Source organism: Emys orbicularis, chromosome 12, assembly GCF_028017835.1.
Source record: "Emys orbicularis isolate rEmyOrb1 chromosome 12, rEmyOrb1.hap1, whole genome shotgun sequence".
NCBI classification, from domain to species: Eukaryota; Metazoa; Chordata; order Testudines; family Emydidae; genus Emys; species Emys orbicularis.
The window spans coordinates 19,194,131-19,206,711 of NC_088694.1; positions in this window are offsets into that span (position 1 = coordinate 19,194,131).

Sequence of the window (12,581 nt, forward strand, 5' to 3'; positions counted from 1 at the left end):
CCTCGTGATTAGGGAACTTGTACAATAAAATGCATTCATTAGCGTGCCACTGTGTTATGTTTTATCTGTGAAGCCAGGGGAGAAACGTGGGGTCTGAGGGTCCTCTCACTCGCCCCAGTCTCACTCCATTGGCTTCAATGGAGCTGCTCCTCATGTAGGCTGGGGTGAGGGAGAAAAGAGTCTGGTTCATTGACGCTCTGCTGTGTTGCCCCCATTCTAGTCAGGCCAGGAACCCTGCAGACTCAGTGGCAATGTTATCCATTTAAGAGTGTGATTAAAGTAAGGCTTTGAAGCAGCATCTCCATGAGCTTGTTGGGCCAGTTTCTGGCTCTCTCGGCTAGAGGTGTATGGTGACAGTGGGGGCACAGAGCAGCAGAGACTGGAGCCATTCTGCCTGGGCAGTGGTGGGGAGATGCCTTTTGTGGGTGCTAGCAGCGCCGCATGCACGACACCACCAGGGGAAGTAACGAGGTGCAGCACATGCGGCCCTCAGGGCTGGCAGCAGGTACTATGCCCCCAGGTTGCCTGGACATGGCCTTTTTGGGGCATATGGTGCTAGCTGGGCCTTGCTTGTGTTCAGGGAGTGCTGTTCACTGCACTGTGGCTGCCTCCTCTTGAGCCTTTGCCAGCTGCCATTGCACCTGCCCTGGAGGAAGCCGAATGCAGCCATTAGTCGCTATAGTGCCACTTCCTGTAGGCTTGGCCACATTCACCTCAGCAGGAGCCTGGATTCCTAGAAAATTACGTTGTACAGGTCAGAATTGTCTGCTTCGCTCGGCCTATGGCTCAACACTTAGACTTCGTCAGGATCACGGGACAGTATAAGAGGCCTGATGCTGGCTGAGCTGGTGACGCAACTTCTCTGAGCTCCGCAACTAGGATTAATTTTTGAATCCAAGGGCTCTGGCTTTGGAGCCGTTATGCTGCTTCTATGGCCCTCCTGGGGCCTGTGTGTATGTGGGATGAATTGCAAAGTGAAAACGGCTCCCTTCTTACAATTCTGCCCATCATCCTATGGAGTGTTGATCTCACAGCAGAGGCAGTGATTACGATGAATGCAGTTTATCCCTACAGCAGGAGCCCGGCCTGCCTGGCACAGACAGTATAGTAACTCCTCACTTAACATTGTCATCATGTTCCTGAAAAATGCAATTTTAAGCGAAAAGATGTTAAGTGAATCCAATTTCCCCATAAGAATTAATATAAATAGGGGGGGTTAGGTTCCAGGGAAATTTTTTTTGCCAGACAAAAGGCATTATATACATTTTAAACAATTTTAAACAAGCAATTTAATACAAATAACTCCCCACTTAACGTCCTCTCACTTAACCTCCACACCTTCCCCCAAGCCCCCACCCTTAACCTGCCTCTTCTCCACCCCGCTCCACTTCCTCCCCCTTTACTCTGCACTCCGCATCCTCACTCCTCCCCCCTCCCCCCAGCCTCCTGCCCGCAGCAATCAGCTGCGTTTGCGGCGTTCAGGAGGCTGGGGAGGGAGGATGGAGGCTGCGTGCCACGTCCTCGCTCCTCCCCCCTGCCCCCAGCCTACGGAATGCCACAAACCAGCTGATTGCCACCAGCAGGAGGTGGGGGGAGCAGGGGGAAAGCGCTGATCCACGGGGTCCACTGGCGGGCAGGAGGCACTGAGGGGGCGTAGGGGAGCTGAAGGGGGGCTGCCAGCCATGGACAAAGCAGACGGCCAAACAACGTTATGGGGAGCATTGCACAACTTTAAATGAGCATGTTCTGTAATGGAGCAGGGACGTAACATCGAAACAACGTTAAGCGAGAGGACTTTAAGTGGGGAGTTACCATATTGACTGCCACAACAGTAGCTGCAATATTCATAAATGGCATTAACATCCCATCAGTGCAGAATGGTGAGGCTGATCACAGGGGGCACAATTCTAGTCTCTCGTTCTATAGCCTGCAACCTGGGGGATCAAATCAGATAGCAAATCTCTTGCTGGACTCAAACTGGAGCAAAAAACCCTAGCCAGAATTTGGGGACTGAGGAAGGGTGTTCAGATTTAGATTCCTGGATCCAAACTCTACCCCTTTGGGTCTAGGTCGTCTTCAAAATTGGACGAGGCCTTATTTCTAAACTTAACTTGGAAGTAGCGCAAGCTGCTAGACCAGGGGTGGGCAAACTTTTTGGGCCGAGGGCCACATCTGGGTGGGGAAATTGTATGCAGGGCCGGGGCAGGGGGTTGGGGTGCATAAGGGAGTGCGGTGTGTGGGAGGGGGTGCAGTGTGCAGGAAGGGGTTCAGGGCAAGGGATTAGGGCAGAGGAGGGTGCGGGGTGTATGAGGGGGCTCAGGGAAGGGGGTTAGGGTACAGGAGGGGTGCGGACTGTGGGAGGGGGCTCAGGGCAGGGGGTTGGGGTGCACAGGGGTGCAGGGAGCTCAGGGCAGGGGTTGGGGTGCAGGAGAGGTGTGGGATGTATGAGGGGGCTCAGGGCAGGGAGTTGGGGTGCAGGAGGGGTGCAGGGTGTGGCAGGGGGCTCAGGGCAGGGGGTTGGGGTGCATAGGGGTGCAGGGTGCAGCAGGGAGCTCAGGGCGGGGGTTGGGGTGCAGGAGGGGTGCAGGGTGTACAAGGGGGCTCAGGACAGGGAGTTGGGGTGCAGGAGGGGTGTGAGGTGTGGGCAGGGAATTGGGGTGGGGTGGGGTGCAGGAGGGGTTCGGGCTCCAGCCCGGCACCACTTACCTAAAGTGCACCGGGGCCAGGGCAGGCTCCCTGTACGCCTGCCCTGTCCACGGCCCCGTGCCGCTCCAGGAAGCGCTGTGGTCCCTGGGAGAGGAGGAGGCGGAGGGTTCCTGTTGTGCGCTGCCCTTGCCATGCCTCCAGGTACCTTCCCCAAAGCTCCCATTGGCCGCGGTTCCCCATTCCTAGCCAATGGGAGCTGCGGGGGGCGGTGCCTGGAGGCATGGGCAACATACAAAGCCCTCTGCCGCCCCCCACCCAGGGTCGCAGGGAAGTGGTGCCGGCTGCTTCTGCAGAGCGGCGCGGGCAATCCCGTGGGCCTGATCCAAACCCCCGATGGGCCAGATCCGGCCCACGGACCGTAGTTTGCCCACCCCTGTGCTAGACATCTCATGAGAGCAACTCACAGGATTTGGGCACTTTTATAGCACTTTCCATTTGAGGGTCTCAAAGTGCTTCACAAATGCATCTTGCTTGGGGAGGTAGGGAAGTACAAATGGGGAAACTGAAGCACAGATGGGCTAAGTGATTTATCCAAGGTCATCCAGTGGGTCTGTGTCAGAACTGGAAACCAAATGTAGATGTCCTGCCTCCAAGTCCTGTACTTTAGCCACGGACCATGCTCCCTTCTCTCCGTATCTCTCTAATCAGGATACTGCTTTCAGAGCCCAAAAATGTGTGCATCACCCACGGCTCTGGTCTTTCCTTAGGTTTTCTGGTTGAAAGCACTCCTGGGAATGTGGGATTATGTAATTCTGCTCCTTTGAAGCCATGTATGCACCGGTCCTAGAGTAATTGCGCTCGCCTAAAGTCTTATTTCATGGTTTTAAGAGTATCACTAACCATGCAACCCTCTCTTACTTACATTTGTTGCTAGCACCAAAAATCACAATGATTGCATTATACAATTGTATGCACCAACTTGCCTCTTCCCAACCCCTTGAAGAAGAATCCTGTAAACAACAGGGAACATTTTGGGGAGTCAGTGTACAGATTGCTGAGTTGGAATTTGTCAGGACAGCAGGGTTAAGATTTTCCAATGCTGTGCCATGAGCTCTTTAATTATGCAAAGTGGCAAAAGCCTCAGCCAAAAGACAGTACCTTTGGCATTGGCAGCACGGCGCTCCTTAACGTCACCATGGAGCATTGGTTCAGCAATGACTCAGAGAGCCAAGTGCCATTTACTGACTCACCATGCTTGATTCTTCCTTAGCTTTTCCTCACAGGTCTTCCATCCAGACTCGGACCTATTTGGCTTGTGAGATCAAACACGTTTGAACCCCGAAGTGACATGGCAGCATCTCACCACAAGAGGTCACAGTTGCTTCACATAGGTGAGAAAGACCCCACAACTAGCAATAAAATTCATTGCCATGAAGGAAGCTCTTGCATTAAGCTTTGGAGAAGGTTAGGAAAAGTCTGACAGTCATGTTTCCGGCTCATTTTTCAAAGAATATAGAACAGGCGTATATAGAAAAGGAAGGAAATCTCAGGTTTAAAATCTGCCCCTGAGCCCTCCTACAGTTATCCCCACTGGAACTTAGATGCATATCTAGATTTATCCATGAATTCTTGCATGTGCATTAAGCGATCAAATTATACAACAGTAGGAGGAGGAACAACCCATCTACCAACTTTAGCTCAGACACACTCTGGGAGCAGTTAAGTGGGAGAAGAGTTATATTTACAGAAGGGAGTTATCACAATTTGGTATCACAGACTATTAATTTATTTTGTGTATGGTCCCTGTTTGACAGAATCTCTTGGGTCCAGTAATGTAACTCCTTGTTTATTTTGGGCCTGAGCCTGCCTCTGTTACTCAGTTACTCTGTGCAGCTAAGGAGTCAAATTTGTCATTAGTGCTTTAATTTTCCAGGAGGCAAATACAGAAAATGGCACAGAAACTATTTACCTATCTTGGGACTGCTCATGTGAGTGCAGGCTGCAGGAGTAGTTCCTTTGTTACCACTGGGACCAGGTTATAGTATTTCTACTGCCTTCCACAATCCAGCAAGTATTCATCTTCCCCGGTCCACAGGCACCTGCCACGCACAAAGTCGCTGAATAATTTGCTGCCCCAGAAGACTGCCTGTCCAGCTTGTAAGACAGGTTCAGCCCAGGTCAGTATAGTGGCCTAATGCTAAAATTAGTTAGTATTCAAATAAAGTAGAAACTAGATTAATTTTAAAAGAGTTCATAATGAGACCTTAATTGATTCTACAGGAGACAACTGTTGGATCTTTGTTCAATCCTTTTATGTTCTGGAAATTGAATTCATATCCTCATGCAAGCAATTCCGAAGGAAGCGCAAAATAAATAACAGCTTCTTTTGTGCTGCCCTGACGGTCTTCCCTTCACAGACAGAACAGCTGTATTAGTTCTGTATGCGGCATTCGATGGCTGGTTTATGCTGTTCACATAATGTCTGAAGCATCGCTAGGAAACCTTTGTGTTACCAGCCGACTGGGGAGCATAATTACTATAACTACAGTGCAGAACAGCTGGGGTGTAGCTGCTAAACCTGAAAATGCTCAATTTGCTATCCCCAGCAAGTGCTCATCAGATGCATGATGCTTTGTAACATTTGCTTGTGCTTTATAGAGTCTGTGAGTGTGCCTGTCTTGCGAGAGGCAGACACTAGCATTACTTCCGTTCTTTCTGCGAGGTGACAGTAAAGACGATTTTGTCTCAAGTTCTGCACAAATCTATAGTCACAGCTGCACAGGAGCTTCTTAGGACTAATCTGCTGGCCCAAGCGGCTGCAGATCTGGAGGATGTGGGCTATGGACACGTTCCCCTGCACGGGAGAATCCATTGAATGGCATAAAGCCTCCATAACGCTACTCCACCTTCTACACCCCAGGGTCCTAGCATAGGGGGCATGCCCAGGGAGAAGGAGGCTTGGTCTGGAGGCCATTACAACTAGCTAATCTCCAGCTGCCAGACAATTGATGGCATCCGTTATAAAATACAATAGCTTTAGGCTGCTCTAAATTACACTGGGGACTGGTGTGGCAGGGGTTGGCAGGGCTGGAGACAGAGGAGTGAGGGACTGGCTGGCTTCAGGCAGGGGGATGTGGCAGGGGTTGGCTGGAGACTGGGCAGGGGGTGCGGGGATGGCTGCAGGCAGGGCAAGGGGTGCAGGGCTGGTGCGGGCAGGGCAGGGGGTGCAGGGCTGGTGCGGGCAGGGGGATGTGTGGGGCTGGCTGGCTTCGGGCAGGGCTGCAGGGGGGTGCGGCAGGGGTTGGCTGTGGGCAGGGGGTGCAGCAGGGGCTGGCTGTGGGCAGGGGGTGCAGGGCTGGCTGCAGGCAGGGCGGGGGGGGCGGGGCTGGGGCGGGCAGGGCAGGGGGGGCAGGGCTGGTGCGGGGCTGGAGGCAGGGCAGGGGGTGCAGCAGGGGCTGGCTTCGGGCAGGGGGTCAGGGCTGGCTGGAGACAGGGGCTGGCTGCAGGCAGGGCAGGGGGTGCGGGGCTGGTGCGGGCAGGGGGGTGCAGCAGAGGCAACTGGAGCCCCGGCCCTTTAAATAGCCCCTGGAACCCTCCGCTACCCCAGGGCTCTGGGGGCTATTTAAAGGACCCGGGGCTCCCCTGCTTCTACCGCCCCGACCCTTTAAATAGCCGAGGGAGCCCTGGGGAAGCGGCGGGGCTCCAGCGGCTATTTAAAGGGCCGGGGCGGTAGAGGCAGCGGGAGCGCTGGACTTTTTAAATAGCCCCCAGAGCCCTGCAGCCCTACCCCAGGGCTCCAGCAGTGGGGCTATGGTGGCAATTTAAAGGGCCTGGGGCTCCAGCCCCTGCTGGGAGCCCCAGGCCCTTTAAATTGCCCCCTTGGGAAGCCGGGCCATGCCGGCACACCATACCGAGGCTTGGGCACCGGGCCCTCTTAGGCGCGGGGCCCGATTCAGGGGAATTGGTTGAATTGGTCTACAGCCAGGCCCTGCCTGCAGCCAGCCAGGCCCTGCTCCTTGTAGTTCGGCACTAAGCACAACGCAGATAGATTGGAGTCTCTGAGCTGGAGCTGTTAATAGCTCCTGGCAGTCACTGTGAATTTATTCCAGATCTCTTTTTCCTTGATATCTCTATGGCATCAGTCGCTGTGGGCTCTAGGAGTCTGAATTCTGTTTACACCAGTGCCCTCTGAAAACAGCGTGGGAGCAGGTGGTGCAAGAGAGTGCACATCAAATTGAAAGAGTTTAACTTAGCATGGCACAGCAGGGCAGACAGCATGTGCAAATTAAACAGCAATTCACTATTAAAAACATTTTTAATGAGTTTTAACAGTTCGGTGAGCAACCTGTAATTAGCCTAAATCACTTCACGCAGAAGCAGCATTTTAATGTGAAACTATCTGGCTGTGATGTACGTTTGCCAGGAAACAGAAATGGCTCCCATCAAACATACAAGCTCTGTATCAAGCCTGGTAACAATCAATTCAGGTGCGTCAAGAACCACAGAGAAATTTCACAGAGTTTGTGCTTTGGCCTGTATCTACTCTACCAACTGACTAAGGTTTTCTATAGAAGCATCACCGTAGCATCTGTGGGAATTCTCTGTCCCTTGAAATCTTTCAGTCAGGCCTGGATGTCTTTCTAAAAGGTCCTCTTTAGCTCAACCACAAATTATTGGGCTCGATGCAGAAATCACTGGGTGAAATTCTATAGCCTGTGTTATGTGGGAGTCAGACTGGAGATCACGCTGAGCCCTCCTGGCCTTAAAATCTATTAACCTAAACGCTTTACAGGTAAACTACATCTGCATTGTAAGTTTCCTATGGCACTTCAAGGGATCACTGCTCTTCACCCTCCCCTGGTTTTAGGAGGCCGTCCTTGGGCTGGGTGTACAGTGTGGGTGTCTAGCAAGGCCGAGGGCAGAGAGAGATGGATGATGTCACTCTGTGGAAGAAATCCCTGTAGAAGTTAATGCTGCTCCTTCCACTGTGCAAATTCTACACACCCCCCCCCCCCGTTGGAGGAGTAAGAACGTGCAGTTGCAGCAGGGAGAACTATGAGCTACTAATACAGCTGTGCTGCCGGGGCAAGAACTTTTTGCCTAAGCTTTAGTTCAGTGGAGGTGGGCCCCTCTTGCAGATATCTTCTACCCAAACGTGGGTGTGAGGCTGTGCCTCCCATCATTCCACGTTTCCTCCGGTCCTGTTAGGAGGACGGGGATGCATCAGGCCTGTTGTTGTTTGGAGTCATCAGTACGTTTTTTGGTTTGTTTTTTGTGGCATGGAAGGGATGATTGCAGCTCTGAAGAAGCAGATGACAGTGGAATCTTGCTATAACCATTTCCTTAAAAATTGTTGATACCTTAAACTTCTGCAGGAGCGCAGATACAGAAGATTGTGTGGGAGCTATTTATTTATGGACTTTTTTTTCCAGTGACAGCAATCACTGCAGTATCTCAGCACTCAAGAGCTGCCCAAGGAAAGTTCAAATCAGGTTTTATGAGTGTCTTCTTTTCAAATTAGATGTAGTCAGCTAATCAGACTGCAACTAAGGGATTGGTCAGCCTATAAAGGACCTGTAATGGGTCGTATCCCTTTAAATAGCTTATGAGCCCCCTCATGGAGCACTGTCTTTCAGAAGCCCCCAGAAACCTGCCAGAGCGGCAGCATATATATGTACCTAAGTCTTCCCTGCTGTATATCATTAGTGAACAGTTATTTGGACTCCACTGTATCCACGTGCTGTCTTCATAATACAACGGTGTAAAGAGCAAGAGACTCAACAGGGCCATTTCCAAGGGAGCCGCCGTGTGCTCCAGGGAGTGACTAGCTGCGGAAATTGTGAGCACTGGTAACAGGAGAATCCACCTAGCACTTCATCTTCTCCCCCCAGCTGGAGCATTACTCTCATACTATGATGAGAGCTAAAAAAGAAAGATAAGAAACGAGGTGACAAGTAATAAAGAAACAGGAAAGTTTCCTTCTGAAGCACTGTCATTGGACACTGTCGGAAGACAGGACACTGAGCTAGATAGACCATTGGTCTGACCCAGTATGGCCGTTCTTATGCTCTTAAAGTCTCATCCTTTCCGGGGCGATAAAGTAAACATTCAGGTTTACCTCTCTGGGACCTCCTACCAATGTTCCCTGGAGTGTGAGTGGGGTTAGGAGGAAATCAGCTAGGCTAGGAGGGGAGCTAATGATTTCCTAATATGCTTTGATTATGGTTGGAAAAATGACCATGTGACTAATTTTCCATCTTACTCAGTGTTGTATTTACTTGCCATATGTCTTTGTCGCTTATCTGCGAAAATGCCTGACAAAAACAAGCTTTTATGCTACAGAGTTAATGCAAATACAGCAAGAGCTGAATACATACATAGTGCTCATGTAGTGTGTGATATTTACAAACATCAGTGGAGCCTCACAACAGCCCTCTGAAGTGGGAGGGTAGCACTAGTATCCCCACTTCACCGAGCAGGAAGCTGACACACAGAGCAATGAGCTGACCAAGGCCACAGAGCGTGTCACTGGCATGACTGGAACTAAGAATCAGGACTTGTTGACTCCCAGACTCACGCTCTAACCGCTAGCCCTCCTGTCCTCCTGAAATATTTCCTATAGCAGGCGGCAAGTTACAAATTCTGGGCTTTTATGAGAACATAGTGAGTATGTTTATGAGTAACCAATGTGATTTCATTTTGCTCATCAATAGAGCTGCTCGGAAGAGAAAAAAAAGAAGTTGTGGGTGTGGGGAAATCAAGCATCCAAAACCGGACATTTTTTCATTTTTGTTTCACTTTGGATTTTTCCACTGAAAAAAATGTAAAAACATTTCCATGAAAAAATGCAAGTAAAAAACACTTTTTTGACATTTCCCACAGAAATAAAAGTAGTTTTTTTATTTACCAGCTCGATTCTATTTTGTTCTGTCCTGATTCTTCTACCACCCTCATCACTGCGCTCTGTGAGCACCTTCCAACAGCGCACTGAGCAACGTGGCTCACATCGGCCGTGCGTGGGTTCTCAGCCTCTCCCCAGGGTGGGAACGGGGAGCGGTTTGGTTTGGTTTTTAGATGGTCACGCTGCGCCATGTTTATCATCCATGGAGAAGGGACGTCAAAGACGAGCACCTTGTACTTGAGGAGATTTGTGATGCTCCCCAGTTCCTGTGGGGGTTAATTCCACAGACTCAGATCAGCCCCAGAGGAAGCTCTGTTCACCTGCACTGATTTCTTAGAGCCTCCCACACCCCTTACTGGCATTAGCAACTATGCTATGAGGCACAGGAGGCGCATTTGGAAATGGGCTGCACCATTTGCTGCTGTAGTGGCACGGATCCATCCTGCCTTGTGCTCCCCCGGAGTGCTTTACATTCAGTCATGCTGAACAAATGCAGAGTAACTTTTAAAAAACACAGCCAAGCTAACAATTATCCGAGACAAGGCAACATATGCAGGGAGAAGGCCGAACAGGGAAATAAAAGGACATACTGTGGCTATGGAGGTCAGCAGTGGCCATAATAAAACCACCTTTGTAAAGTGTTAGGGGCTGATGGAAAGTGAGGGATAGGCGGCATTCTGTGTGACGGGGGGTGAGTTCTGCACGCTAGTGCCTACCCTAGCTAAGGCAAAACCACCTGACATCCTAAGGTGAGACGGGGGGATCCCTCCAAAGCAGGTGTTGTCAGGAACAGAGCGTAATTAGCAAGAGGAAAAGAAGCCAAAGAGAGCAATTAAATTGGCATGGGACAGAATGGTACTTTCAGGCTTCTAAGGGGGTATCTCAGAGTTGCAGTATAGTAATATAGTGACTGGGGAATATTTTGAAGAATCAAAGCACTGAGGCTCGGTTTGCTACATATGATTCACAGGGCCATTATTTGGTTGAGTCACTAGGGCTTTATAAAAATGTTCACCGATCCTGAAAACGTTGTGAATTTTAGCACCAATTATTATTTGGCTGAAAATGCCCACGATAAGTAAATCGTGTTATTCAGTGTCCTCCTTTTTAAAAAAGCTTAATTTATCCAATCAAGCAACAGAAACAATGCAAATAGCAGATTGTCAATGCAAGCAATCCCCGAGGCTGAAAATGATCTGCCCAACCTCTCTTGCAAACCTTTCTGAATATCAAGTATATTGGAAGGAAATGACGATCAGCTGATGAGCAATTCACTAACCAGAATCAAAGCGCTTACATTCAGCAACAAACATGATTCAGAGTGAACAGCTCTACCACAGACTCGAGATCGATGACACCTGCTTGGTTCTTTTCAGAACTGACACTTCTGCTTTCTGTGGGCAAAATTGTGCAACGCCCTGTGTGCCTTTTAGACAAGCAGTCTAGAATCCAGCAGAGGTTCCTCAAGAGAGACGGACTAAACTTGTTCTGCATCTGACAGTGTGATCGCTATCTGGGTCTCTTAGTAATACTGAGCTCACCTTTTGGGCCAGGTTTGCCACACTTGGCATCACCAGCATTCACTGTCTGAACCATTTTTAAATGTCCATTCATTGAAATCTACCCCTCTAGTCCCAGCTGGTCACTTCTCCTAGTTCATCTGTCTGTGCCTTTTGGGAGCTGTACTTGAGGTTTCTTTCTGAGTGGATTAAGTGGCAAGAAACTTTCCTGAAGCATGGAGTACTTACAAGAGAGCACGAGGTCTCTTCGCAAAGCTGGGTATGTAGAATTCACTTTCCTCTGCATCTCACTCTCTGTGCCTATGAAACTGACATTTTATCTGTGGAAAATCCAAGGAACAATTGTTCCAGAATTGCTTTTTTCAATATTCTCCCCCAAAGAATAATGGTGGATGCTCTGATTTGGTTTGAGTCATAGGAAGACAGACATTGCCAGACTGGATCAGACCCAAGGTCCACCTAGCCCAATATCCTATCTCCAGTAGTGGTCAGCACCAGATGCTTCAGGGGAAAGTGTAAGAATCCCATAGCAGGCAGATGTGGGACAATAGGTCTCATCCTGATTTCTAATGGTTAGCAATTGACTTAAAACCTGAAGCATGAAGGTTTAATATCCCTTCTCAAATGTTTATCATCATTAACTATTACAACTCAAAATAGTCCTAATATCCATAGAAATGTCCAATCATCCTTTTTAGGAATCTCTTAAAATTCTTAATCTGAATAGCTTCCTGTGGCAAGGAGTTCATGTTGTGTGAAACAGTATTTCCTTTTATCAGTTTGCAATTTCCTCCCTTTTAATTTCATTGAATGTCCCCTTGTTCTTGTGTTATAAGACAGAGAGAACAGAAGCTCCCAGTCTGCCTTCTCTATACCAGGGTCAAATATCTACTACTGGTGGAGCGTAAGCTATTTCTATGAATCATAATAACTGTAGGGTTGATATTATTATAGCTATTATTATTTGTATTATCGTACTGCTTAGGTCCCACAGTGCAAGGTGCTGCACATACTCAGAACAAAAAGATTATCCATGCCACAAGAGCTTAATGTTATTCAACATTACATTTGAGGATGAGCAACTGACCTTCAATTATTAATTTAGAACTTTCAAGAAATACCTAGAAATTGCCTGTTCCGCATGATTTGAAGGAAATTCTACCCAGTCCCACAAACGTAGTTCAGCAAAGCCAGTACAGAGGAACAGAAGTGAGAGACAAGATGTGTTCAGGGAAGGAAGCACACAAAAAAGACCTGTTAGTGCATCACCCCCCAAAGAATCCATCTGCTAGTAGCCACCCCAACAGAGATCATCCTTATGTATTATAATGTCCAGGAAAAATAAGGAAAAGACATTACACCAGTCGGACAGTGCTTTCTTCTTGTCCCATTTCTATTAGTAACTTTATAGTGCATAAGGAGCAGCTTTCACAGCTTGGTGGAGGTCACTCTGCTTCATCTGACAGTCACTGTTTTGACATAAACTTTTGGCTCGTATCAATGCATTTCTATAT